This window comes from Astatotilapia calliptera, chromosome 16 (genome assembly GCF_900246225.1).
Source record: "Astatotilapia calliptera chromosome 16, fAstCal1.2, whole genome shotgun sequence".
Lineage (NCBI taxonomy): Eukaryota > Metazoa > Chordata > Actinopteri > Cichliformes > Cichlidae > Astatotilapia > Astatotilapia calliptera.
This window is the reverse complement of record NC_039317.1, coordinates 10,511,671-10,538,409: the sequence shown is the minus strand read 5'-3', so window position 1 is coordinate 10,538,409 and position 26,739 is coordinate 10,511,671. Positions and strand designations below refer to the sequence as shown.

Here is a 26,739-nt window from a genome sequence, read left to right as displayed (position 1 = left end):
CATTTGCACTCACATTCATTCGAACATTCACACCTAGTGACAATTTGGATTAATCAATTAACCTATCCCCACAAGCTGCATGTCTTTGGACGGTGGGAGGAAGCCGGAGTACCCGGAGGGAACCCACGCAAACACGGGGAGAACATGCAAACTCCACACAGAAAGACCCCGGCCTGATGGTGGAATTGAACTCAGGACCTTCTTGCTGTGCGGCAACAGTGCTAACCACCGTGCCACCGTGCTGCCTTTTTTTACATTCATTGGGTCCCAATATGGCCAAATATCAAAGATAAATTAAAAATATATGCCATGGAAGAGCTCGGGTCTTAGGAGGTTAAACTTGCATTCTGTCTCACTTCCAGTAGGGGGATCTATGGTTGCAAAAAGAAGCCTGGTTTTGTAGAAATTTGTAGGGAAACAACGCTTCATCTTCCTTTTCTATAAATTCAAATTCAAATTCAAATTTTCAAATTCAAATTCAAATTTTATTTGTCACGTACACAGTCATACGCAGTACGATATGCAGTGAAATGCTTAGACAACTGCTCGTGACCTAAAAAATAAAAGGCTATGAATAAGATAGGAAATAAATATGAAAAATTAAAAAGGGTAAATTTAACTAGGAAGGAATAAAATATAAATTAAGGTTAAAAATGAAATAACTGTACAACACAAATTAGAATGAAGGGTAAATTTAACTGGGAAAGAATAAGATAAAATATATAAATTAAAGTTGAAAATAAAATAACTGTACAACAAAATACACAATACACAGTATAGAACTATATAAGAATGTATGAAGAAATATAAATAAATAAATATATATATACACACAATAACAGCAGCTGTACAAGTATTAACTGGAAATGAAGAATATAGTGGCCAGTGTTGTGCAATCCACATTATGTCTTGTGCAGTGCAGATATGCTTAAAGTGATTAAGTGATGAAGTGAAAACAATGTCCAGAATGTCCAGTGTGTGTGTAAGAACTGTATGTGTGGGTCAGTACTGTGTGGTGGTGTGATTGAGAGACTGTATCGCCTGCGGGAAGAAGCTCCTCCTCAGTCTCTCTGTGTTGGTCTTCAGAGAGCGGAATCGCTTTCCTGACCTCAACAGAGAGAAAAGTCTGTTGTTGGGATGGCTGAGGTCCTTCACGATCTTCCTGGCCTTGGTCCAGCACCGCCTGCTGTAGATTGAGTGCAGGTCAGGGAGCTCGGAGCGGATGGTGCAACCAGTGAGCTCACTGTATTATTCAGCTATTCAAATATTAATTAACAAGTTATCACCTAGTTACTGAACAAAGGGGATTTCATAGAATAGTAAATAGACTGCTTTTTATGCAGCACTTTTCTAAGTAAAGCGCTATACAAATACAGGACATTTACCATTTTCTACTCTACCTGAGCACTCAGAGCATTTTATGCAACTTGCCACATTTACCCATTCATACCAGACAGAGCTTTGGATTGAGTGCTTTTCTGTAGCCTTTCTTTTTTAGCTCCTACTGAACTAGACAGCAAGCATAAAGCATATAGTTTAAGCATATAGTTAGGGCTGGAAACAGGTGATCCTCCCTTAGTTGTGCTGCATTAGCTCAAGGCTGCTAGGGGATTCCCATGATGCATTCATTGTTTCTTCTTCAGTCACCTTTTTCTCTCACTATGTGTTTATACAACTCTTTGGATTTTATTATTTGTTATTATTGACTCTGTCTCTCTTCCACAGCATGTCTTTTGTCCTGTCTTCATCCACTCACCCCCCACTGGTTGCAGCAGATAGCCGCCCCTCCCTGAGCCTGGTTCTGCCATAGTGTCATTTCTTCCTGTTAAAAGGGAGTTTTTCCTTCCCACTGTCGCCAAGGTGCTTGCTCATAGTGGGTCATATGATTGTTGGGGTGTTCTTTGTATTATTGTAGGGTCTTTACCTTGCAATATCAAGTCCCTTGAGGCAACTGTTGTTGTGATTTGGTGCTCTATAAATAAAACTAAATTGAATCAAGTGAGTTTGAGCTGTTAAGGAGAAGCTTGCTTTATAACACAAAGTGGACAAAATGATGCCTTGTAGCAAAACTGAATCAGAACAATCATTTTATCCCTATTATTCTGTCTTCATAATCATCGAAAGCCAAAATTGTATTTGAAATTGACTTTTGATTAACTAATCAGGCTCAACGTCTAAAAGGGGTCTGCTCTGTTTTAATGTGAGAGGATCTAAATTTGTGCCGTCACAACTATAGAGAATAGTATGTGTGTGTGTGTAGCAAATGTCTGTGTGAGCTGGAGGAAACTCCTAAAGCAGCACTGATGTCTGCAGAAGGCTCCACAGCAGACAGTCAAACAGTGCGTCTGACAGACAAGTCCAGCACTGCCCCAGACAGCAGTTATGCAACGCCCTCCAAAACCAGTGTACACACAGCGACATGTCAGAGCAGTGACTGGATTGCATGCACACACACACACGCACGCTTATAGAAAACAATTGCTGTTGCTCCTTTTAATTTAAATATGATGTCAGCTGCTGCCTAGCAACCTCAGGTGAAGGACACTGGATGGGATAGTGAAATTGAAATGCTCCCAGTCTTTCTTTTGTGTGTCTGTGTGTGTGTGTGTGAACAATCAGGAGGAGGAAAGTAATTTGTGTGTGCACTACTGTTAAGTGTACAACACCCCAGTGTCACACCCATTTCCTGTGTGAGTGGCTGAGCCCGAGAGGATTTCCGCAACTAAACTTGTGTATTTAGGCTGCACTGATGTGTACTACAGAAAACAGCACTTTCAAGTCAAAAGTCTTTCTTCCCCACTGCCACCGAGCGTTTTCTCCAGAGGCCACAGCTATGTTTCTATTTTGTGTTTTTTATGTGGTCTTTAGACTTTGAAAAGACTAACAGCACAATACTGTTTGATGCTATGAAAATCAAATAGAATTGATTTGAATTGATCTGTTTTATGACCAGCCCTGTTCTCACGTCATACTTGCGTGGGTTCCCAGAGTCAGAGTCGTGATGGCTTTGTTTCTTTACACAGCAGATAAATAATTCCCTCGAGCTTTAAAACCAGCCCTCTCTACGTGTGAACCCACTCAATTCACGTCTGAGCATAAGAGTGCATTTCTGTCTGCCAAAGAATTATGTTTTGTGGAACTGCATAGGCACAAATTGTACTGTATATATGAGCTACACTGATAAAGGTTTGGGACACCAACCCCCAAAAGATCATAAGCCAGATGTGCTTTGGATGACCTTCTCTTCAAGGTTGTCTTCTTGTGCACCTCGCGATTGCTTCCACTGTGGATTCTATTTTTAGACTGTTCTGCAAATCTTGTTGTTGTTATTACTCACAGCTGTGTGTCTGTGGTTTCATCACAGACATCCAACCTTTATGTCAAACTGACCCGACATTCAAATCAAGCCTCGCCACTCAGCTTATAGCTGTAGAAGCCAGAAAGAGCTGCATCAGATCAAGATTTCTTTTAACAGAAACAGGGTTGTGTGTGAATGTGAGCATGAACACACTGTTTTGTGTTGAGCGGTAATGACCTGAAATGTAGTACATGCCATTATATTCACAATCACAGAAGTGTTTTGGCAACGCCACACACCGCCACCACTCACCACCTGCCCCACTCTTCAGATTTGTCTCCCTGCACTGTCGTCCTTTTTCCACAAAAGCAAGTTGAAGACTTGCTATTTTGACAGACTGGAGGAGATCCTGCTTTACTGAAGCACACGAACAAGTCGTAGCAAACTAAAAATAGCAACAGCAATGAATAAAGTTTTTGCCTTTTTTAGTACAAAACTGTATGCCTTGCATTTGGTGCAATGAATTTAGGTCAAAATTATAACTAAAAGGTCACGCTGCACAGTGGTGCTGTGGTTAGATATGCTGCCTCACAGTGAGAAGGTCCTGGGTTTGAACTGACGGGCTGGAGTATTGCTCATAACTGTGAACGTGGACGAGAATGGTCTCTCTGTGTTAGCCCTGCAAGCAGATTATCTCCTAAGAATAGCTACGTTACATATACATTGTTGACATTATGTGTATGTTTACATGTGTGTGTGTTCTTGCTAAACAGGAACAAAGCAAACAGGCACCAAAAAACACTTCTGTTGTTTTGGGGGGTTTTTCTACTTCTGTTGTGTTTTGAACTCTCAGGGCCACCGTAGTTGTTTGCTTGTGTTTCTGAAGGGGAGATGGTTAGAAATTCTTTTTAAATCAAAGTTAAACAAGTGAAGCCTGCGATCATTTAAAAAGAAAGAGTGAAATACATGAAATCCAAGTGAGGCAGATGGATAGAAATTATGTAGAATGCAATAAACCCTCCATGAAACAACAGGATTTCCTCACAGCTGAGCTGCTGCTGGATACACAGCAACATATTAACCAAATTGTACAGAACACAGAAAGAGATTTTCAGAATTAGAACTGAATCACATCTAAATCCCTATTTATAGGGGACAAATCTGCTTGACAAGAAAATTACACTCAATACACCAACTACACCGTGAAGACAAAAAACATGAGTAAGGCGAGGCCTTGGAGGATGAGCAGGAGAGTAATGAGAGGACAGCCTTTCTGTTATTTAGTAAAAGTAAAAGGGAAAAAAAGAAAATGGCCTTAAGAGAGTTGAAGAGAAACAGGAAGCAGCTGGACTCAGAAACAAGCAAAACAAGAGAAAGACTGGGATGAAGGTCTCAGGAGGAAACAAAATGGCAAGACTAATATTTTATTTTTAAAAGCATAAATTTGTTAGTTTCAGAAGAAACATAATAAAGGACGAGGTGTCATTTTTTCAGATCTCATCCTGGACTGATGATGGAGGAGACTTCCTGTATCAGTGTTTTCTGACAAACCTCTTCTTTTGAGACATTGGGGAAAGACAGCTGCATTACTTGGCCTAATCAGTGGAGGTGCAATGTAGCTGCAGACTATAGAGATATGATGTTAATTTTGGCAATAAAAACAATTATATATTTTGATTGCCTGAGGTTCGGGTTGGGTTATCACCAATGATGTCTTAGCAATCAGACGGGTTAAACATTTTTTGTCACTGATAATATTCTAGATCAGCGGCCCCCAACCCCTGGGCTGGTCCGTGAGTTGTGCAGCGAAAGTTGAGGCTCAGGTGTGAAATTGATGGTTTTCAGGGGTTTTATCGTTTTTTTATCATTATTTTTTATCATTTTTATCGTTAACTCGGTTTCGCTGGGTCTTTTCCCGTGTGTTATGAATAAATCTTCATTTTTTTGTACTGGTACTGGTTTTATTTTGTTGTATTTATCCACGACACCTTAAAGGCCGGTCCGTGAAGATATTGTGGGACATAAACTGGTTAATCTTCTATTGTTGGTGGGGGGGTTTTCTTGTCAGCAAAAATGTCAAAAATCCAACAATTAAAATCTGACTCCATTTAAATGAATACAGTCAGGATATCCCTCTTTCAGCTCAGAGCTTGTCTTTACCATCCTGCAAAGAACTGAACTTTGCATCCAGTTGTCTCAAACAGTCTCAAGGTTCAGTTTTGTTTTACTCAGCAGTGACACACAGGCTCAGGTCTGAAAGCCGCAGGTACCTCCTCCCAGGTACCTGCGGCTTTTTAGCATTTGTTCAGAATTATCATTTAACGAGTATCCACCAGAAACAAAAGACAAAAGATGAAAGAAGCTTAAAGCCGTGTGCACCGTGTCAGCTATCAGGCAATGACAGCTGATGAATTGTTAGGTGAACATAATGTACTGTATGTTCATATTGAGCTGTAAGCTGTCAAGAAAAGCTTGAATATGAAATCTCGCACTCCTACCATCATTCACACTCCTACACTTATAATATGGTGTCCTAAATGACCTCATAAAAGCATCAATTTATCTAACACCTCTGCTACAATACATAATAAAGAAAGTACTTGTATTAAATATTTCCATGTTTTGTATTTTTAAATCTTGTACCTAAACAGGGGTGTCGAACTCCAGGCCTCGAGGGCCGCTGTCCTGCAGGTTTTAGATGTGTCCTTGATCCAACACAGCTGATTTAAATGCCAAATGACTGCTCAACATGTCTTGAAGTTCTCCAGAGGCCTGGTAATGATTCATCTGATTCAGGTGTGTTGACCCAGGACACCGGCCCTCGAGGCCTGGAGTTCAACATGTCTGATCTAAAAGGAGCTTCTTAATTTATATTTCAAGTTTTGTGTCACAAATTTCTTCATTGTATTTCAGGGACATTAAACCCTAAATTGGCTTTGACATCTGTTGTTTTTCAAATGTATTAAGCACAGAAAGTATTTTTTTCTTCTGACGTTGCCATGATTAATTAGAAGAGAGTTCCAAATCTGAACTATAATCTGGACTAGGCAGTATTTCTTTATTTTTTTCCCTTTATTTTTTTGCCTGCCCCATTTGGTTCTTTAGCCGTCAGAATTGTTGTCTGAAGACCAACAAGGATACCCAATGGATTTACTATGGCCAACACCTCCTCCCAGCCCCCCCGCCCCGATGGCCAGCAGAGAACGGGGGTGTGTGAAGACCCCAAACCTCCCTCCTCTCGCTCATGTGTAGTGTTGCTGTGTGTTGTTCTAAGGTTCATTTAAAACACGGGCGAGCATGGTGCTGCTGCCAGAGAGCAGCAGGTGTTAGCATGAGAACCCTCAATGTCTACATGGATTTAAAATTGAGAGGTGGGCACCAGCGCCAGAGGTGGGGTTGAATACACAGACCGTCCACTGGACGCCGTTAACATGCCCACCCTCAAGGCCCTATATGTATATGTTATGAGAGTGTGAGTAATGTTGATGTCTAAGTTGTGGAATAAAATTGAGGCACAGGCAGCCAGAAGGGGACAGAGGGGGGGGAATGCCTCCCTTGCATCCTGGGGACACACCCACACCCTAGGCCCTACTTGTGTGGGTGGGTGTGTTGGAGCAGGAAGAGGGAGGCAGCCGGCGATGGGGAGGAAAAGAAGACAGGGGCAAGATGCCTCCCTGGGGCCAGCTCCCCCGCTGACCCCAGTAGGCACCCCCATCCTCCGGCACCCACCAAGGCAAGGGAGCCCAGGCCCATCCAGACCGGGGCTAGAGCAGGGCGATATGGCCAAAAATATTTATCACGATATATATTTGAAAATTTGCGATAACGATATAACCGACGATATAATTGATGCGAGACAAAATACAACTCCACAACATTACTAGCGCAAAAAGACAACCTTCCATTTATTTTCACTTAAACAAGAAGCTGGTTTTTATGTACATTAAAGCTTTATAAAAATGTAACAGTGCAAATGCAAATTCCTTGCTGAAAGTTTAACCAAAAGGCATTTCCAGTAGAAATGGGCTGACATATCCTGAGCATAACCATGTATAATATCCACTGAAGTTAAAAAGAGGTGCTTTGCAACATTAAACTGCAGTGTGCAGTATGTATTTTTCGGACCATAAGGTGCACGGGATTATAAGGCACATTAAGCGAAACAAAGCAGTCAGATAAATCAAACTTTATTAAACTCATTCTTCTTGCTTCCTCCACTTCTGTACCATTGATTCATTAATGTTGAATTCTCTGGCAGCTGCTCTATTCCCATGTTGTTGCAGTATATTAATGACTAACCTCGTATTGTGGATGGATTATCTCAGTTGTTCTCCTGACTGAAGTTTGGTCCGTTTACAACATCCTGCCATGCGATTGCATTTGTCTCTAACCATGAAGAACCTTCACGTTAACTTTTATAAGTGGAAAAGTGTTAGTGTTCGTCCTCCAGCTTCACTGTTTATGTTATGCTAACATAGCTGTGTCGCTAGCGATCACGTAGCACATCATTATATACCAGCTAGCCCAACTTCAGTAACCCTACAAACGTCACTGCTGTTTAGTTTCCTGTCTTCATTTATGTTGGAAGTGATAGCAGAACTGTACGTTTGATTTTTTTCAGAAATCTCTCAGTCAGAACATGCTATATCATGCTTAGGTAACTAGCGAAACTAGCGAGCTAACTTCCGCTAGCTTCCTGCTAACGTCTAACTCCGTTAAATGTAATAACTTTTGTTTTCATGGATGTCTGGAAGTTAAACTTCATAGTTACACCTGGTAAAGCAGCAATGCTGATCGTTTTATTAAAGATGAAAGAATTTAGACAGTTTTTAACTCTAAGTGATGCTGCAGTGTTGTTTGACCTGAAGAATACGGAGTTTAGGACCCAGATTACTCCCAGATTTAAGAGCATCTTAGTCCGACAAATATGACAATAACAACGGCCGCTTGCATGTTCTGCAAAAAAATGTGCTTTGTCGTGTATCTGACGGACAAACACCAAACCAGTTCCACATCACGGAAGTTGCACCATTTTTACAAACCAATTCTGGTTCATCTGTTTCACTCAACAATCGGCCATGTGCGTATGAAAACAAAGGCACTGCGCATGCGCGTTTTACTCCCATTCTATCGCGATATTTCATTTTCCTATCGTTGCCTAACATTATACCGGTATTACCGTGAACGGTATAATATGGCCCAGCCCTAACCGGGGCCTATGGCAGCAGGACCGCCCAGCCCCACAGGACCCAGGGCAGCCCACCCGACCCCACCGCAGAGGAAACTGTACCCACCCTAACATTCAATCATCTCCCAGACTGCACAAGACAATAGACACACAGGTTAAGTTTATTCTCCACCTCTCCTATGACGCTCCCCCACCTGCAGAGTGGACTCCTGCAAGGATGGAACAACCTCCCTGCCAGTTGAAGAGCCCCCAGTTAGGCCGATGCACCAGGGCTGAGCCCCCGTGCACCCACCCGCCCACAACCTCGGCGACACACCAACGAGGACCGAAGCCCCCAAGGCCCAGCCAGAGCCCTAGCACGGAGGCGAAGCACCCCCGAACCCCAAGCCCCCACGCCTGCCCCGGATCCACTCAGGGGCAGCCAGGCTACCAGGCCAGTAACCTACGTCCGCCAGCGCAGACCCTCCCCCAGCCCTACTGCACACAGCCACGAGGAGAACAACCTCTAAGAGCAACCAGAGCCACTAACCAGGTTATGTCCAAAACCCCTGGGTTAAGCCCTCCAGGGATAACGTCCCTAGGGATTCTCCAGACGCCCTAAGCCCGTCCCAACCTTCACATCAACCACAATGGCGAAGGCGGGACCAAACCACAACCCCCCACCCCCGCTAGGTGATGGAGCCGATCAAAGGAGCCCAGAGGGAGTGATCTAATGTGGTGGCAGAGGCTGTCTCGAGACTAATGTGATCTATTAGATGGTTTCTATATTGGCTAGAATTAAGATTATTTTTATTTTTCCAGTAAAAATCATGTGGACTGCATTAGTTTCTGTAGTGACATCATCCAATTTTGCCCAACAAGCACACTAAAGGGGAGGTTGGAATTTTACATTTCAGACACTTTGATAAGTCTTCACATATCCCGCGCCAAAACATCTGCACTGGTGGACAGAACCAAAGAGCATGGATGTAATTGCCTGGGCCCTATTTCAGGAAGCCGGTTTAGAGCAAAATCTGAGTAAGTATACCCTGAGTTAACGAAAACTCTGGGTTTTCGGTTTCACAAAGCGAGTTTAGATTAATTCTGAGCGAGTTACTATGACAACACACTCCGTGAAGCTAACCTGCCCCCTAGCAGGTTTACTTCAACTAACCCTGACTTTCTCCGCCTCTTTGTCGGAAACCTGACTGTAGGAAGTGTCAGACATGGCGTGTCCCTTCCTTGAAGAGCCAGTAGATGTTGAAGCCCAAATTCTCCGCAGAGCTCTCCGCCGGGAGAGAGTGATTAGAGCGCGTTTGGACATTTTATCATTTCCTGATGATTTCCTGTGTGAACGTTACCGTTTTTCAGCACAATCTATAATTTATTTGAATAACATCCTCAGGCCATATATTACGCATGTGACACATCGCGGACATGCTCTCAGTTCTGTACATATTATTTGTATCGCACTTCGGTTTTTTGCAAACGGGAGCTTTCTGTATAATATTGGTGACGCTGAGCACGTTTCCAAGGCTACCGTCTGTCGGGCAGTCAGGAATGTTACAGTTGCACTGAAACGTCTCCTGTACTCGTTTGTGGTGTTCCCCGGTCATAGACCCACAAGATTTATCAAAGAGGGGTGCCACAAAATTGCAGGTATCAGGATGAACAAAACTTAATTCATGATTGGTGATCTTGAACTACTACTTAAATTTTACATTTATTCCCACGGTTCCCAGGCGTGATTGGCTGTATAGATGGCACTCACATTCCAATCATTGCTCCTTCAGTAAATGAAGGAGACTATGTGAACAGGAAGTCTTTCCACAGCATTAATGTACAGGTACATAGTTCCCTGTAGCATTTCAAACTAACAAATTATTTCATTATAGTAATGGATGCTAATTTGTGTTCTCTGCACTGTGAAGATCATATGTGATGCTGCCAACATTATCACAAATGTGGAAGCCAACTGCTCAGCCTCTGTGAGTGGTGGTGGTGGAGGACCCCCACCTGTTTTTCAGGCCTCCGCTTTTTTTCTGTTGGCTATAACGGGTCACATTTGAGCATACAGAGTAAGCAAATATGTACTTGTAATGTGCTCAGATAATTTCAATAAGTGCTTACAGAGGGGAAATTAATGTAGCCTCTAACTGCAATTGATTTACATCGGACAAACAGACCAAGCACTATGGCTCATAATACAATTACACCTTACCTGTTTGGACTATATTTTTATATTTCATTTTTACTTGCTGCCAGGAACGTTTGGGGCCTGTTGGGTTGCACCTGCGCTCACATCACATCACAAAATAAAATGTATGAAATAAAAAATAAAATAAAATATAATAAAATAACGTGTTAAATGGGTGGAAATCCCTAGATCAATGTTTAAATTAACACTCATGCATTGACTCTGTCGGCAATGTTTTGCCATGCATGCTCCCTTTCTTTTGCAGCTGAGGCTGTGTTACTTTTTTTCCGCAAAATTTGCATGTTATCGCCCACCCCCGTGACATCACGCTCCAAAGCCCTATACTGCCATCAGAATTTCGGCCTCAAGCGCTGTAAAATACATTGACCGCGCCTTCTTTCCCTCCGTCTCCATGGTGACTCGCTTAATCTGTGCTCCACTAATCAGGGCTTTATGTATCCTCGTGCGCGCACTTAACTTGGGGTTAAAGCAACTCCGCGTTGATTGAACTAATTGTTATCAGCCTATCTCCCCCTACCACCACTTCCCCTGCCAGTGGCGGACTCCCTCAGACATCGGTGCATTGGTGGTTCTTTGTGTCTGGGGATGGGCGTCCAGGTACACACCGGCTCACTCCTTGCCAGCCGCTTATCGGGGCCTGGAGCCTGGGGCTCGCTCGGGCCACTTCGGAGGTGGGGTGCCCCCGGCCTCTCGGCCTGGGGCTCGGTCACTCAGGCACGGCTGGCTGCCGGCGGAGCTCACGGGCGTGTCACTGCAACTCCCCCTGGCTTCTGCTCCGCGGCTGCTGAGTGACCCCTCATCTGGGACTCTCCTCAGCTCTTTCTGGGACAGTCTTTTTTTCTGCCCGTTCTGTTGGTTTTTGTCTTTTGCCCTTCTCCCCCGTCCCTCTTCTCAGCTGTTTCTCTTTCCCTCTTTCTTTCTCCCCTTCTTTCCCCCAGTCAAGTCTGTCCCGTATTCAGTAAGTGAAAATAAAATAAACAATAAAAGGTGAATCAAATGGACCATTACGGCAAGGCCGGGATGGTCAATTTGGTAAAGTAAATCCGTTGGGCATCTTTCTTTGCCTTTAGACAACAATTCTGATGGCAAAAGAGCCAAACGGGACAGGCAAAAGGAAAAATAAATAAATAAAAATTAGGCAGATCTAATCCTCCTTTATCCTTGGTTTGTAGCGTTTTAAGCTGATACGCGGGGGTTTATCTTTCCAAAGGAATTTAGAAATATACGAATCCAGAGATCTGAACCATTCTTGTGATGGTTTGTTTGGGATCATTAAAAATAAGTAATTTACTTTTGGCAAGATCATCATTTTTATAGTGGCGACCCTTCCCATGAGTGATATGGGTAGAGATTTCCATCTAGTCAGATCGCCTTCTACTTTCTTTAGAAGTGGGGTGTGGTTTAATTTAGTTAAGTCTGAAAGCTTAGGAGAGACATTAATACCTAAATATTTAATATTTCCAGATTGTAGTGGGGCAGAAGAAGAATTATGGAAGGAGCAGTTAATTGGAAGAACTGTAGATTTTGACCAGTTAATTGAATAATCTGAAACTCTTGAAAACCAGTTTATTAGAGTAATTACCTTAGAAAGGTTGATTTGTAAGTTTTGGAGAAAAAGCAACACATCATCCGCATAGAGACTGGTTTTATGTTCTACGTTCTTACATTTTATGCCCTTAATTGTTGTAGCTTGTCTAAGTGCTGCTGCTAGTGGTTCGATAAATAAATTGTAAACAGTGAAGGGGAGAGTGGGCATCCCTGCTTGGTGCCCCTCAGGAGACAGAAGCTGGAGGATGTTTGGTCATTTGTTCTGACACAAGCTGTTGGAGAATTATATAATATTCTTAGCCAGTTTATGAAAGAGTTTCCAAAACCAAATTTGTGTAAAGTTGCAAATAAAATTTTCCAGTTAACTCTGTCAAACGCTTTTTCTGCATCTGGAGATAATATTGTGGTTTCAATGTTTTTCCTGTGTGAGTAGTCTATTAAATTAAGTAATCTACGTGTGTTTGTTGATGAGTGCCTACCTTTTATGAAACCAGTTTGGTCAGGATGAATTAAAAGTATTTCCTTATGCTTGGAGAGTGTAAACATGACCCACCAGCAAACTGGACCAGTTTTCAAAGGGACAAACAGTTAATACAGTACAATGTAGATATGAATCTTTGTGGATTATAGAATCAGAAGTGCCAAAAACTGCAGTTAATACCACGACATCCTGATGTTAAAATGTCCCGCCTTACAGTGGAAATCAAACTATTTACAGTCTCAAACAAAAAACATCTTTTATTCTCTGTAGTTATTGTTTTGCCCATTTGTAGTAACTATGTTACCCATTCATTTACCCATTTGGGTCTAGCTGTCACTGTCCAAAGTATCTTTGGATAAGACTCTACCCTCTTTATTTTTAAGATTAGGATTAAGATTTTCTTTTTTAAGGGTTAGGCTTATAGTTAGGACTGGATCAAGAGACCTCCTCCCTTAGATTGCTGCAAAGACGGGGGTTTCCCATGATGCACTGAGCACTTCTCCTTTTCTCACCGCTTTTCACTCACCATGTGTTTATACACCACTCTGAATTTAATTATGAGTTATTATTAATCTCTGTCTTTTGTCTTGTCTTCCTCCCGTCATCTCCAGCCCGTCACAGATATGGCTGCCACTCCCTGAGCCTGGTTCTGCCAGAAGTTTCTTCCTATTAAAAGGGAGTTTTTCCTTCCCACTATCGCCAAAGTGCTTGCTCATGGTGGGTTGTCTTTGGGCGTAGTATTGTAGGGTCTTTATCTTAAAATATAAAGCTCCTTGTAATGGCTACTGTTGTGATCTGACTACTATATAAAAAATTGAATTTAATTGAATCAAGGTTTAATTAAGTGCATTTTATATTCACGTTGTTATGAAAACATAAAGTCTACTGGCCAAGCAGAAACCGGTGGCAGTAACATTTGGGATAACACTAATGAGCATGCGCAGCTGTTCCCATTTGTGCCAAGAAAACAGTTTTCATTCAACTGACCTATTGTTAAGCTCTGGTATCCAGTTCTCATTAATGTATTTATAGCAGTGACTCATCCACCACACCCTACATAGTAAATGCAGTAGAGTGAGTAACACGTTTCGTTTTTATTTCACCTGACATTAGCAGAGTCGCACATCGGTTTCGTAAATAGAAAGTACCTTACGTCACATCGTCATCACAGCTGTGTTTCACTTTAACAGCACTACGCTGCATGCATTTAGTCTAGTGCTCTGCAGCACCTTACATAGGATTATTCAGGCACAGTCAGACAAACCAAGATTTAACATTTTTAAATATGTTTGGCCTTTGCAACAGAAAAGCTTCAAGGATTACTGGTGATTCACTTTAACCCCTTCACTGAGCTATTTAGAGGTAGGCAACCAGGCTTATGTCCACACAGAGGAAGACGCATGTCCAGGCAAGCAGATATAATTGTGAATGATGTATAACGTCCTCTTGAACAGAAACCTTGCAAAGAGCGCACAGGCAAAATCAAGAGTCATGCTCATTGACATGAATTTGCTCCCATAGTCTGTGTGTGTGGGAATCAGACTAACCAGACAGTATTCCCATGTTGCTTTCAACAGCAACACAAACACACAAAGATATCCGGTGGGCTGCTGGGGTCACAATGTGTGTGTGCGCAGGCCTGTTGCTTACTATGAAAATGACATAAATGCATAAGTGCTGCACGTAATAGAGCTCCTGTTTATTTTAAATGTGTTTATGTCTCAGTGTGAACGCGTGTGTTTACCTCTTCTTCATATGACCATGCGACCTGCATTTGTTTCTCATGTGCATTTGTCTAAGTAAATGTGTGTGTCTGTGTGTGTGTGTGTGTGTGTGTAGGCATACTTATTTCTATGTGTAGCGACTTCACTTTGTTACATAAGCCAATTACGTTACATAATGTTTATTTTTTCTTAAGAATAAAAACAACTGTAGTGTTCCATAGAGCATGCTAGTTAGTATATTTAATATATGTAAGTGTTAGCTTAGCTTGACTCTTTAGCTGGAAAACCTGTCCTGTGCCTCCTGTCCTGTGCCTCCTCCAACACACATACACAATCGTCTTGCAGTTAGCCCATGCTGGCAGCATGGTGAGGGCCTCACAGCTGGGCAAGTCTTCTGTGTCTTACTTTCACTGTTTTCTATTTTTAATCAAGCACACAGAACCTCAAGTCAGTACCAGTTAACACACATCTCAGCTCACCTAATGTCAACTACCAACATAACTTTGTTTCCTTTAGACATATTTAGCTTGTTGGCCGAGTTTCACTTTCTTCAGATAGGCCAAAAAAGCCACATTCTATTCCATAAAAAATAAGATGAGAGACGAGTTGAATACATTCATATAGTTTAAAAAGCATAAAAATATAAATAATTTAATATTTATGTCTTGATGCATGCTCAATCATCCAGGAAAGTAAAGCTCCAAAAGTTGATTCTGGATTATATTTATACAGGATTTATACATCGGGGAAACCAATCAACCTCTGGCGAAGTGGATGGCACAACACAGAAAAGCTACCTCGTCAGGCCAGGTTACACCTACAGGCCAGTGGACACTCTTTCAAGGATGAGGATGTACACATCCTGGACAGGGAAGAACGCTGGTTTGAGCGCGGAGTCAAGGAGGCCATTTACGTGAAAAGGGAAAGACCATCTCTGAATCGAGGAGGGGGCCTAAGGGTACATCTTTCACCATCTTACAATGATGTGATTGCAGCCATTCCCCAACTCTCTGTGAATGGTACTCATGGCCATTGATCAGTGGTCTTTGATCAGTGGGTTTTGGTCAGTGGTTGTTGATCAATGGTCATGAGAATTTGCATAATTATAATGAAGGAACTGACCTCCCAGCCCATTGTTCCCTCAGTGGGCTGGTTTCAGTCATTATGCAAATGTACTGTTTATAAGCTGCAGTCAGCTGAGACTGAAGAAGTCACTTGGATGAGTGACGAAACGTTTCTCCCACAAAACGGTACGTCCAGATGAACAGAATCAACTTTTGGAGTATTAATATTTATGTTATGGCGTTCCAATTTCCATCCATCCATCCATTTGCTTCCGCTTATCCTTTTCAGGGTCGCGGGGGGCGCTGGAGCCTATCCCAGCTGTCATAGGGCGAGAGGCAGGGTACACCCTGGACAGGTCGCCAGTCTGTCGCAGGGCCAACACACAGGGACAGACAACCATTCGCACTCACATTCACTCGCACATTCACACCTAATGGCAATTTGGATTTTCCAATTAACCTATCCCCACAAGCTGCATGTCTTTGGACGGTGGGAGGAAGCCGGAGTACCCGGAGGGAACCCACGCAAACACGGGGAGAACATGCAAACTCCACACAGAAAGACCCCGGCCTGATGTTGGAATTGAACTCAGGACCTTCTTGCTGTGCGGCAACAGTGCTAACCACCGTGCCACCGTGCTGCCTCGTTGGCGTTCCAATTTGTATTACAAAATTTGATTCTACGTCATGACATTCCATTCTATACTATGACATTCCAGGTGGTATTATGAGAGTCCATTCTATACTGATATTCCATTTAGTGTTATCAAATTTGAATTTGTATTTTAGCTCTCCATTCTATGCTACGACATTACAGTCGATTCTGCTGTGTCATGACAATCCATTCTGTACTAAGAGTTTCCATCCTGGGCCCCCTTTCCCTGGCGGGTTGCGGAGTATGGGGGTGCCTACTGGGGTCAGTGGGGGAGCTGGCCCCAGGGAGGGGTCACTTGCCCCTCCCTTCCTTCCCTCCCCATCTCCAGCTGCCTCCCTCTTCCCGCTCCACCACAATCACCCACACATGCAGGGCCTTGGGGTGCAGGCCCTGCATGTGCTGTCCCCTTCTGGCTGCCTCTGCCTCAATTTTATCCCACAACTTAGACATTCACATTACTCACACTCTCATAACACATACATATAGGATCTTGGGGGTGGGCACGCTACACGGGCTCCAAAAGACCATCAGGGTGTACACCTCACCCCTGTCATCATTGCCCACCTCTCAATTTTAAATACACATAGACACTGAGGGCTATCAGGAGGGGCTATGCGCTTATCTACTGCTCTCTGGCAGGTAGCTCCATGCCCTCCTGGGTTTTAAATGCACCTTAGAACACACATGCATCAACACTACATATGAGCGGGCGGAGGGAGGTTTGGAGTCTTCTCACACTCCCGTTCTCTGCAACCTGCTGGAGCGGGGGGCCAGGAGGAGGAGTTGGTCGTCCGACTGGGGTCTGGAGCCTCCCTGCTGCTGCAGAGTCGAGGCAGTCTGCTTCTCCCCACCGCAGGGAAAAGGGTAACACCACCTGGGTCTGGGTGCAGTTTCCCCCTCCAGGGGCAAGGGTACCTAGACCCGGTTCTTAGAGTACGCTTGGGGAGTGTGATTGTGTGTACAGTGTCTCTCTATGTCTGTCTCCACGTTGGTTGAGTGTGGAGTAAGTGCATATGAGAGCATGACGGTGGGAATGGATGTTTGTATCTGTGTGTGCCTGTATGTCTGTGTCTATATGTCAGGTTGGGTATCAGACGCCACCTCTCTGGGGACATCTCAGGACCTCTGAGGTATGGAGGCCTATCTCCCCCTACCACCACTTCCCCTGCCGGTGGCAGACGCCCTCAGACATTGGTGCGATGGTGGTTCTTTGTGTCTGGGGGTGGGCGCCCAGGTACACACCGGCTCACTCCTGCTGAGTGACCTCTCATCTGGGACTCTCCTCAGCTCTTTCTGGGATAGTGGTGCAGCTGCCCCTCTGTTGGTCTTCCTTGGTCTCTTGTGCTCTGAGGGCCTCTAGATGTCTGGAGTCTTGATCTCCTCCATACCTGCTTCATGCCCTGGAGGACGGGGCTGTGGCTCCCCACACCCTCTAGCAGATCATTACATGAAGGAACCTTTTAAAAACAAGCGCGTTCATGCTCACAGGTGTACACGACACCCTTTTTGGCTCCTACCTCAAAGCACACTGTGCGCTGTCAATATTACGTGCTGCACAATAATGTTTAATATTTTGTATTTGTTGTTTATTGTATTGCTCTCGAGTTTCCATCCTTTACTATGAAATTCTATTATTCATTATTAGATTCTACTCTCATGACATTCCAATTAGGGCTAGGCGATATGAAGAAATCTAATATCGCGATATTTTTGGGCTATATCATGATACACAATATATATCACGATATGTTTAAATAACATCCAAAAATAAATGTTATTTTCAATCACATAGTGCCTAAATTTCTTTGAATACAAAATATCTGAATGAATTGAAACTTTTATTTAACCCACTTTTTTTAAACCATCGGTTGCACACAGCGGCTTTTCAGAAATGACATCTGTCTCTGTGGTCAACACCAGATCTTTACCAAACAAAAGATCACAGCAATAAAAAAGTACATCAGGGAAGAGTTCACGGGACAAAATAAAACAACTGAAATTAAAAAGGTGCTCTTTTGTGCTTATAACATATACAAGTTGTAAAATAAAAATTGTCATGACCTCAAATTACAGAAACAAGAGTCTAGATAGTGACTATAAAAACCACTGACCAAGAACAGTCACAGGTATCATAGCTGGTTAATTTAAGTTTTCGTTGGCGTGCAGGGAGACGCTGACCTGTGCAGTTTAAAGTATTCCTAATTTTGCAGTGGTTGGCTGACTGGTGGAATAAATCCATGGCATTGCTACCTTTTACGGCATGTTTTGCAAACAAGTCTTTATATTAAGGGTAGAGCTGGGCGATAGAACGATAACGATATGTATCGCGATATAACTTTTACTCGATAGAGAAATTAAGCTATCGCGATAGACCTCGCCGCTCTTGTCCTCAAAGAAAAAAAAAAAAAAGGTCAGCCAATCCAAATTAAGTAGCGCAGAGCCGAACCAATCACAGCCGCAGCGTCACGTCGCGTGGCTTGTTACGTACAGCACAAGTGCCAAGCCGCACGTGTGTTTGTTTGGGAAGCAGCCAGCGGGTAATGGAGGAAATGAGTGTGCCGACTAGAAAAATCAACCGAGCGTGACCGAAGAGAAAAAAGATGATGGTTCCAATGCCGGAGAGATTGTCAAACGGAAGAGCCATAGAAGTTCCGTAGTGTGAAGGTATTTCGGCTATTTCAAGTCTGACAAAAAACAGAGTAGCGTGCACTGTAAATTGTGCCGAAAGCAAGTCTGGAAATACAATAAACTGGAGCATGCGTCACACTGTGCGCCGCGTTATTGTTTCGGTGAAATGAATTTCTACAATACTGTTAATTCTACTCTCTGCAGTGTTTAAATGCTTACATATACACACAGTTACTGTCCCTCCACACATACGACTCTGTTCTGCTTCTATGCCCCAGCTTTGTTTACTTTTTCCCACCGAGGCTTCTAGACTTCTGATTGGCCAACATTTCTGCACGGTTAGGAATCTAGCGCCACCTGCTGCTTTGGCATGTTCATAGCAGCGTTTTCCTTCATTTCTGCCTTTATGTGTGGACGGGATTATTTTTTAAAACGAAAACGGAAAATCTCCGTTTTCAAAAATACCCGTGTACGTGTGGACGTAGCCTCAGTCTCTGACTGGAAGCGCTAATTCGTCATTCGGCTTTTGTCAGACTAAAGTAACTGTTAAAACTGTTTGAAAAGCTAAGCTATACAACAAGGAGAGATTGAGAATTTCCTTTTAGTTCTCAGTTTATTTGATATTGACAAAAGTTAGTCAGTTTTGTCTGTTCTTCTGTAAAACAAACTAAGATTTATTTTTAGAATTAATATTTTGTTTCTAAGTGGAATTGACAATTTAGTCTGTTTCGTTTGTTCTATTTTGAAACTTAAACGCTTTAGCGGCTGCCTTTTGTGTAGTTTGCAATATTTGCCTTTATTTATCTGAAAAAGTCTCATGTTCCTTAAGTACATCTACCCTGTTGAACTTATTATGGGAAATAAATATTTAAATAAAAACAAGCTGCTGATTATTTCACATTTTACTTGTGAGCAACGGCACATTTAAATCTTACAAATATAGTTATTTGGCTTATATCGTGATAGATATCGTTATCGCCCGAAATGAAAAAAACATATCGCTCTAATTAAGGGCCATCAGTCAAACAATACTGTTTGGTCTGGATCTAAACAGAGCACGTTGTGTGTGACGTCTTCTTTTGCACATGTGGGCTGCTTTGAGGGTTCACACTAGAGCGCGTTTGCTGTCACATTTTATTTGTAGACAGACAAAAAAATTGGATTTGATCAAAAAATTGGAATTGAGCATTAAGACCTTCAGTGTGAACGTAGCCTAACCGCATGGATGGATTGTTGGAGCATTACGGCTACCGTAGTCTGGAGCCTCGCAGAGTGATACATACTGTGCTTCAATGTAATATTACCGTATTGTGTGCGTATAAGGACGACAAATGGCACCTGTAAGAGACATGGTTACGAAGTGGATTTCACACTCAAGGTCACGCAGTAGAACTTGGGAACAGAGCAGCTGCGAAATCTGTCTTTGTTATTATGCTCAACGTCTTTTAGTTTACAGTTTGACTGCACAATTGTGAGCTTTTTGTTATGCACAAAAACAACATTGTTTTATTGTATTTATGGAGAATTATCATTGAATAAATGCTGATAATTCTGAGTAATTTTTTCTTGTTATTGTTAATAAAAGGGTCTGTGTGAGATCTGGGACACAGCTCTGACTAAGAACTTTCTTTTTGTTCTTACTTTATGGCTTTAAAAAATATCGAGATATATATCGTATATCGCCATCCAGCTAAAGAATATCGAGATATGAATTTTAGGCCATTTCGCCCAGCCCTAATCTCTCTCATAGCTCATATAACATATCAATATACAACTCTTGTTACTATGCAGTGAAGTACAAACAAAATACAACATTTAATGTGAAATGTATTGTAGCTGATAAAATAAGAGAATAACAGACGGCACAATGAAAGATTACCACAGCTTTGTGGTTCACAGGACTTTCATTTCAATATGAGCGTCTTCCATTTATAGGAACTACTGTAACACTTTATATAACACATAAAACAAGGACAAGAAGGAGACTACCTCATTAATACTACAACAAGTCTTATGTCATTAGCCATTTCCCGGTCCAAACATATTTGGTTCCCAAACTCAAACACTAGCATTGCTGAGAGATAAAATTCTTTCATCTCCAATATGTTCAGTGTAGCTGCTCACTCAGGTGTTACAATAAAATTCTAGGCATCAAAAGAAGAGGATTTACTCAGTTTAACAGAGAAAAGTTAGAGAAGTTAGAATGCCTGATTGAGAGATTTAATAAACATATATCAACAGAGCTATTGTTAAGATAACGTAAACACATTAGCACAGCAAAGATCCACAACATGAGATTAGTAATTAATCTGCTGCTGCGTGGTTTGGATGACTTGCTATGAAGAAATTTCTAGTCCTATGTACCCCTTGGAATCGTAATTAGCCTCAGAGTAATTCTTATCTGAAGCCTTTAAATATACTGGTGTCCAACTGTTTGCCCATTGGCTATAGTTACACTGAAAGGTTATAAAATGATCACAGGCTTTGGATTGAGTTGTATATATTAAACTTGTCTCAAATACTTTTTCACAGCAAACATTTTTTGCTTCTTACAGTAGGAGAAACACTCTAAGCAGTGTGTCACGGTGTGTGTACAGGTGTTGCAAAATGTCCTGACACACTTCTGGACTTAACGTTCTACTAACCGCCAACACACTTCTTCTCGCTTCAGCTGCTCGATTTCTCTCAGTCTTCCTCTGTCTCGCCGTCCCTCCCTCTGCTGTCCTAAATTCTATTCAGGCAATAATAGAATGACATTTATCATAATCTGTTTCTGGCTAGCTGTATCTTTCCCGCCAGCTCTCTTGTCTCAGTGTTGCCACCCATCTTTTCTTAGTCAATCATCAACTCCTTCATTCTCCGCTTTTTCTCGTCCATCCATCCACATCTCTGTTCCTCAGTATGACCCCATCCTTGTTACATGCTGTGGTTTAAGGTGCAGAGTATTTGTGTGATTCGTGCTTCTTATTAATGAAATCCCTTATAGCACAAAACAGCTTTTGTGGTTCAAGTACTATGCAGAAAAGCACACAGGGTGTTGGCATAAACAAAAATCCCCTGTAACTCTGAAAAATACTTTTAGTCACTACCCAAAGATATTTATTCTGTATTTTTTAAAATACAAAGGATATGTTATTATGTCAAGGTTGAATTATAGAGCATATACTTCCTCTAAAAACTTCACTTTTTGCTCATATAATACTGTAGTACACATAATTTACACACCTCAGATCATTCATTGATCATGCAGCATATTGGAAAGACATCTGATCAGTCCAGCATCATTATTGGGGTTAACTTCAGAAAGAATAAAATGACACCTAAAGATGAACTATGACAAGTTTTCCAAGAGTCAGATCAAAAACCAGTCTTAAAGTACTAAATTATTTAAGTCCAAAACCAGTCCAACCAGTAAAACTAAAACCAGCGTAAAATAGAGTTTTAGCCTCTTAACAGTATAAACTGTCCGACATTCATATTTTCAAGTTTAAGTTTGAAATCATGATTCCAGTTCAAAACCAAGTCAAAAGACTAGCTGATACCCAAGTTCAAAGCACATCCAAAAGCAGTCTAAGAACCTGAGACAGTCTGAATGCAGGGCTGTGATTTCTTGGCCTACCTGCCAATTACTTGAAGAAACAGTGCTAATCAAAAACAGAACTAACCTAATAACTGCTGACACTCCAGAAAAAGTATTCAAACAAAACAAAATCCATCTCTGATGAGTTCAGTCCTGCCTTGTATTGCTAAAGGTGCTGAGACTATTTTTTTTCCTCAAATGGATTCAAGAGGTGTAAAATCGTTTGTATCGTTGGATTCCTCACTGTGGTTTCAGTTATGAATCATTTTCTCTGCCTTGTTTTCCATTCTCTGATTTTATTCATGTGACAGTTTACTTCCTGTTTTATTTTGATGGTTAGCTCCTCGTGTGGCTTTCTGTGTGTTTACTTCCTTCGTTCTCCTTGCCTGTCTTGTTAGCGTTTGTATTTAGAATGGTTAAAAAGCTTACTTGCAAGTGGTAGTGGCTACAATCTCTTTTAACTGGGTTGGTCGATACTCAGAACAATAGAAAAGTCCAAAAAAACTCAGTGAAGATCTAAGTAAGAGTACAGTAGAAATCTTCTGGAGCTATTTCCAAACAACTGCAGATTCCAAGATCATTAGTTTCAGCATTTTATGTAAGTAAAAGTTATTCAGATGTGTCACCACTTTGTCAGGATCTGAAAGAAGAAGAGGTTTTTAAATCTAAGAACACTGCACCATCTCGCAAATATGGTAATAGCATCATGCATCATGCTCTGGGGCTACTGGTACATTACACAAAGTGGATGGAATAATGAAGGAGGGCTATCCCCCAGTTTTTGAACTTCAAATCAAGCACTAGATGGTCCAAATTTGGACACTGTTTCGACCAGTGACTGTAGACTGATTTCTACAGTCACTGATGTAAACACACATCAAAACTTGTTTTGACATGAATGAAGTCATCTAGGCTTAAGTTTCTGGAATGGCCTTCCCAAACCAATTTAAATGAACACATATCCATCCAGCAGAAGCTTGTTCATGGCTATCAACAGTGTCGCCTTTCGCTAATACCTACTAAGGGACAATTAACCAAATATTATTGGGGGAAAGTGTATTTGAGACTTTATGTATACTTTTATTATTGTATATTACAGAAAATCCCAAGTAGCTTGTGTTTTTTTTTTAACTTATTAAGATATGTGCTGTAAAATCATTCCAGACTAACATTTTCTGAGATTACAGATTTATCACCTAAAGTCATCTGCAAATTACAAAAGACAAACAAAGTAGTGCCTTCCACGCATTTGTCAGGAAAAAGTTAAAATTATAAAGTTAGTCAGCACCTTTAAGTTTATCCTAATAGTTAGCTGTTTAGTACTAGCATTATTTTAGTTGGGCTAAACTGGGGCTTGTCTTACTGAGTCAAATGTCTGGATAAGACTATGCAGCAGATTAAGCTTGTTTGTTAAAGATAACATATGAGCTAACACTGGCCTGTGTAGGCTAAATTATCAGCTAAAGATCATTTGTTTAGACTAACATAGGCCTTATAACCTATTATTAATATTATATAAGGGCCATAGTGGACAGTCTTATCCTGTTTAGCGTAATGGACCAGTAAGTCATAAAATAACCTATGTGTGGTAATAGTAGCCACCACCAGTATATCTCAGTCTGTTGAAACAACCTGTAACAGCTTTTTTGGGGGTGTTTTTTGGATGCAGCATGTTCATTGACCTATAGTGTTCACAGATTTCTCTGCTCTTATATTAATATGGTCAGAAACATTACAAGAATAATAACAAATACTTGTCAAGTTGGCAGGCATACTTGTGGAAGGACTTTAATCATATGGAGACTTGTGGAACTCCAAGGGTCCTGGTACCGACCTGCGGTGGTGTGCAAAAAAAATTTACTTTTAGAAGGAAAAGTTCTACTGAAAAAATATTGGAAAATATTGCGACATTTACTGTGCAGCTGTGCATCACACCACACCAGATATACAACAGAGGAAATGCTTTTGGGTGCATTATTAATAATCTCATGGGAACATGACATGATTCACATAGTATGCAGCTTTTAATGCTGTTAGGTTTAAACCCTTAATTCATTGTGATTAGCACTAATAACTGGAAGGATCCCCAGTGACAGTCCCCATCACGACTATCACAGCTTTAGTTGCTGTTTCATTTTCTTCATCTCTCAGCATCAATCTGTGTTCTCCATTGTTGTGTCGAGAGTCTCTCTTGAGAAGTTTTTATTGTTTTATTACTCCCATACTACTAGGACCTTTTTCTCCCACAAGCTTTGCTTTTGCCCTCCGTCACTCTTTTCCTTACCCATCTCTCAGCTGGAAAGGACACACACTGCGCTGTAATGAGAGCACACACCAATGTCTGCAGGAGGCAAGCTTTCATAGGCCATCCCGGATCACTGTAACCATGGAAATAAGTGCCACTACGGTGACAGGCACGCTCGTACAGATGTGAAGCTCTAGACTCCTCAACAAATGGATTCATTCTGAAAAATCTTTACTGTAAGCAATGTGGCACCACAGGGGCAGCTAGGACCCCCAACAACACCGTAATGCCATCAGGGACACAAATGCCAACAATAAATAACACAGAAATACAGTGAGAACGTCATGTACACACTAACATGTCACATATATCCAAATAGAACATGGGGTATGTAATTTAAAGAACTAATGAGCTACAAGACAAACACTCAATCCTATGTACTCTATGTACTCTTTTACTGAGTGTAAGGAGAGGCCTGATTTTTCATTGCCACGACATGATTAATGTTTACAACGACTGAAAGTGTGTTGTCATTTTGATGCCTGTAGCCACACACTAGCAGGCATTTACAGAGAACAGAGGCTTTGCTGGACTAAAGAGGTGTGCGACTACACTTCTTTGGTTCAAATTTCAAAGTGATGAAGTTTTGTACAAGTCTCTCAAAAGGCTATGAGAGGCTTGTACAAATATATGCAAGAGCAAAATTAAAGAGTCATTATTTTGTTTTCACATCAGGATGTAATTTGGTTAGTCAAATACCTCCCGGTACCAGTAGCTCGTGAATCAGGTTTTCTTTGGCTTTGGATGTCGAAACACCCTTTTTGTTAACTTCTGGCAGGCTGCCTCGGGAGAACATGTGGGCCAAAGTGTGTGTCAGAAAGTTATGTGGAACATGCAAACTGACCCTGGATCTGATTCTTACTTATATCTTATTTGCAGTAGTGAGGCTGAGTTTTACACCATTACAATAACTTCCACAAAAGATCCCACACAAACAAAGTTTGTTTGAATGGTGCAGCTGTAAAGATAACAAGTTTCCAGAGTTCTCAAGTGAACAATGAATAATAAAGTTTGCAGTGATGTCCAGAACCATCTGTTTTAAATGGCAATGAATAGACAAATGGCAACAGTAGCTGCTGTTCGGAGTACTTTGTAAAAGTTTAGAACTACCAAGGCAGTTTTTAAAAGTTCACCCACGCTGCAATTTACCTGAAAGAGCTATGCAAATGTGCTTAACCTCATCATTTACCTTGCAATGAACAGATTTCACAGAGATAAGCATGCCTTACATGGTTGTAATATCACTTTGTAGCTCAGGCTGGCAATAGTGAGAGTGTCTCACTATTGCCAGCCTGAAGATCAACTGGTTATAGCATATTGCTAACTATATAATGTTATAGACGGTGTTAATGCGTTTGCTGTTTGCTGATCAGTGTTGGCTGTAACGTGTTAAAGAGTTAGAAAAGGCTCTTCAGTTATCTGCACAAGTGAATAGAAATAGAAAAAAACATCAAACAGTGGTTTACAGCCTTTCAGTTGTGGACATGGATTTTTATCTTGATTACACAAAAGGAAAACAGCGTGGTGGTGAGTAGTGCAAACCACTCCCAGGACAGAAACAACTGTATTATACTGATGACACAGTTTTGTCTTTTTGCAAGCTTTCTGGGCAGACAGCATGCTAACACAACATTAGCCGGGACCCAGAGTGATGATAGAGCCAAGTGAAAGCCCAGCCCAGCAGCCAGAGGCTGAACTTCAGCTGGTAGTAAAAGCAGTTATGAGCAGTCAGGCTGCTCATCACTGTCTGAAGCCATTTTGGACCAACTTTGCTTTGTGTTGTTGGCTTTGTCTTCATACCGAAACGCTAAAAGAAAAACGTGTCCTCATCAGGACAGGGATTGATGTTGGTGTGTGGAACTGTTGCCTATGGTTTTTATTTTAAATGATAATTATGAGATAAAAAAATAAAATAAATGTCACTGTAAGTCTGCTCGATTATGGAAAAAATGATAATCACGATTATTTTCACTGAAAATTGTTATCTCCTTGTGTCTCTGGGAGCTGATGGGATATTTAGTGGCGTTGTACAGGGTAGCGTGCGTGAATGGAGGTCTGTGAGGATGAAGCA

The 26,739-nt window shown here is 41.6% G+C and overlaps 1 protein-coding gene across 1 annotated transcript in view; it reads right to left on the bottom strand.

Annotated features, from left to right (window-relative positions):
• plcl1 (phospholipase C like 1) overlaps positions 1 to 26,739 on the bottom strand; it is a 127,602-nt gene that overhangs the window by 67,307 nt on the left and 33,556 nt on the right. The gene's annotated exons all lie outside the window — the stretch shown is intronic.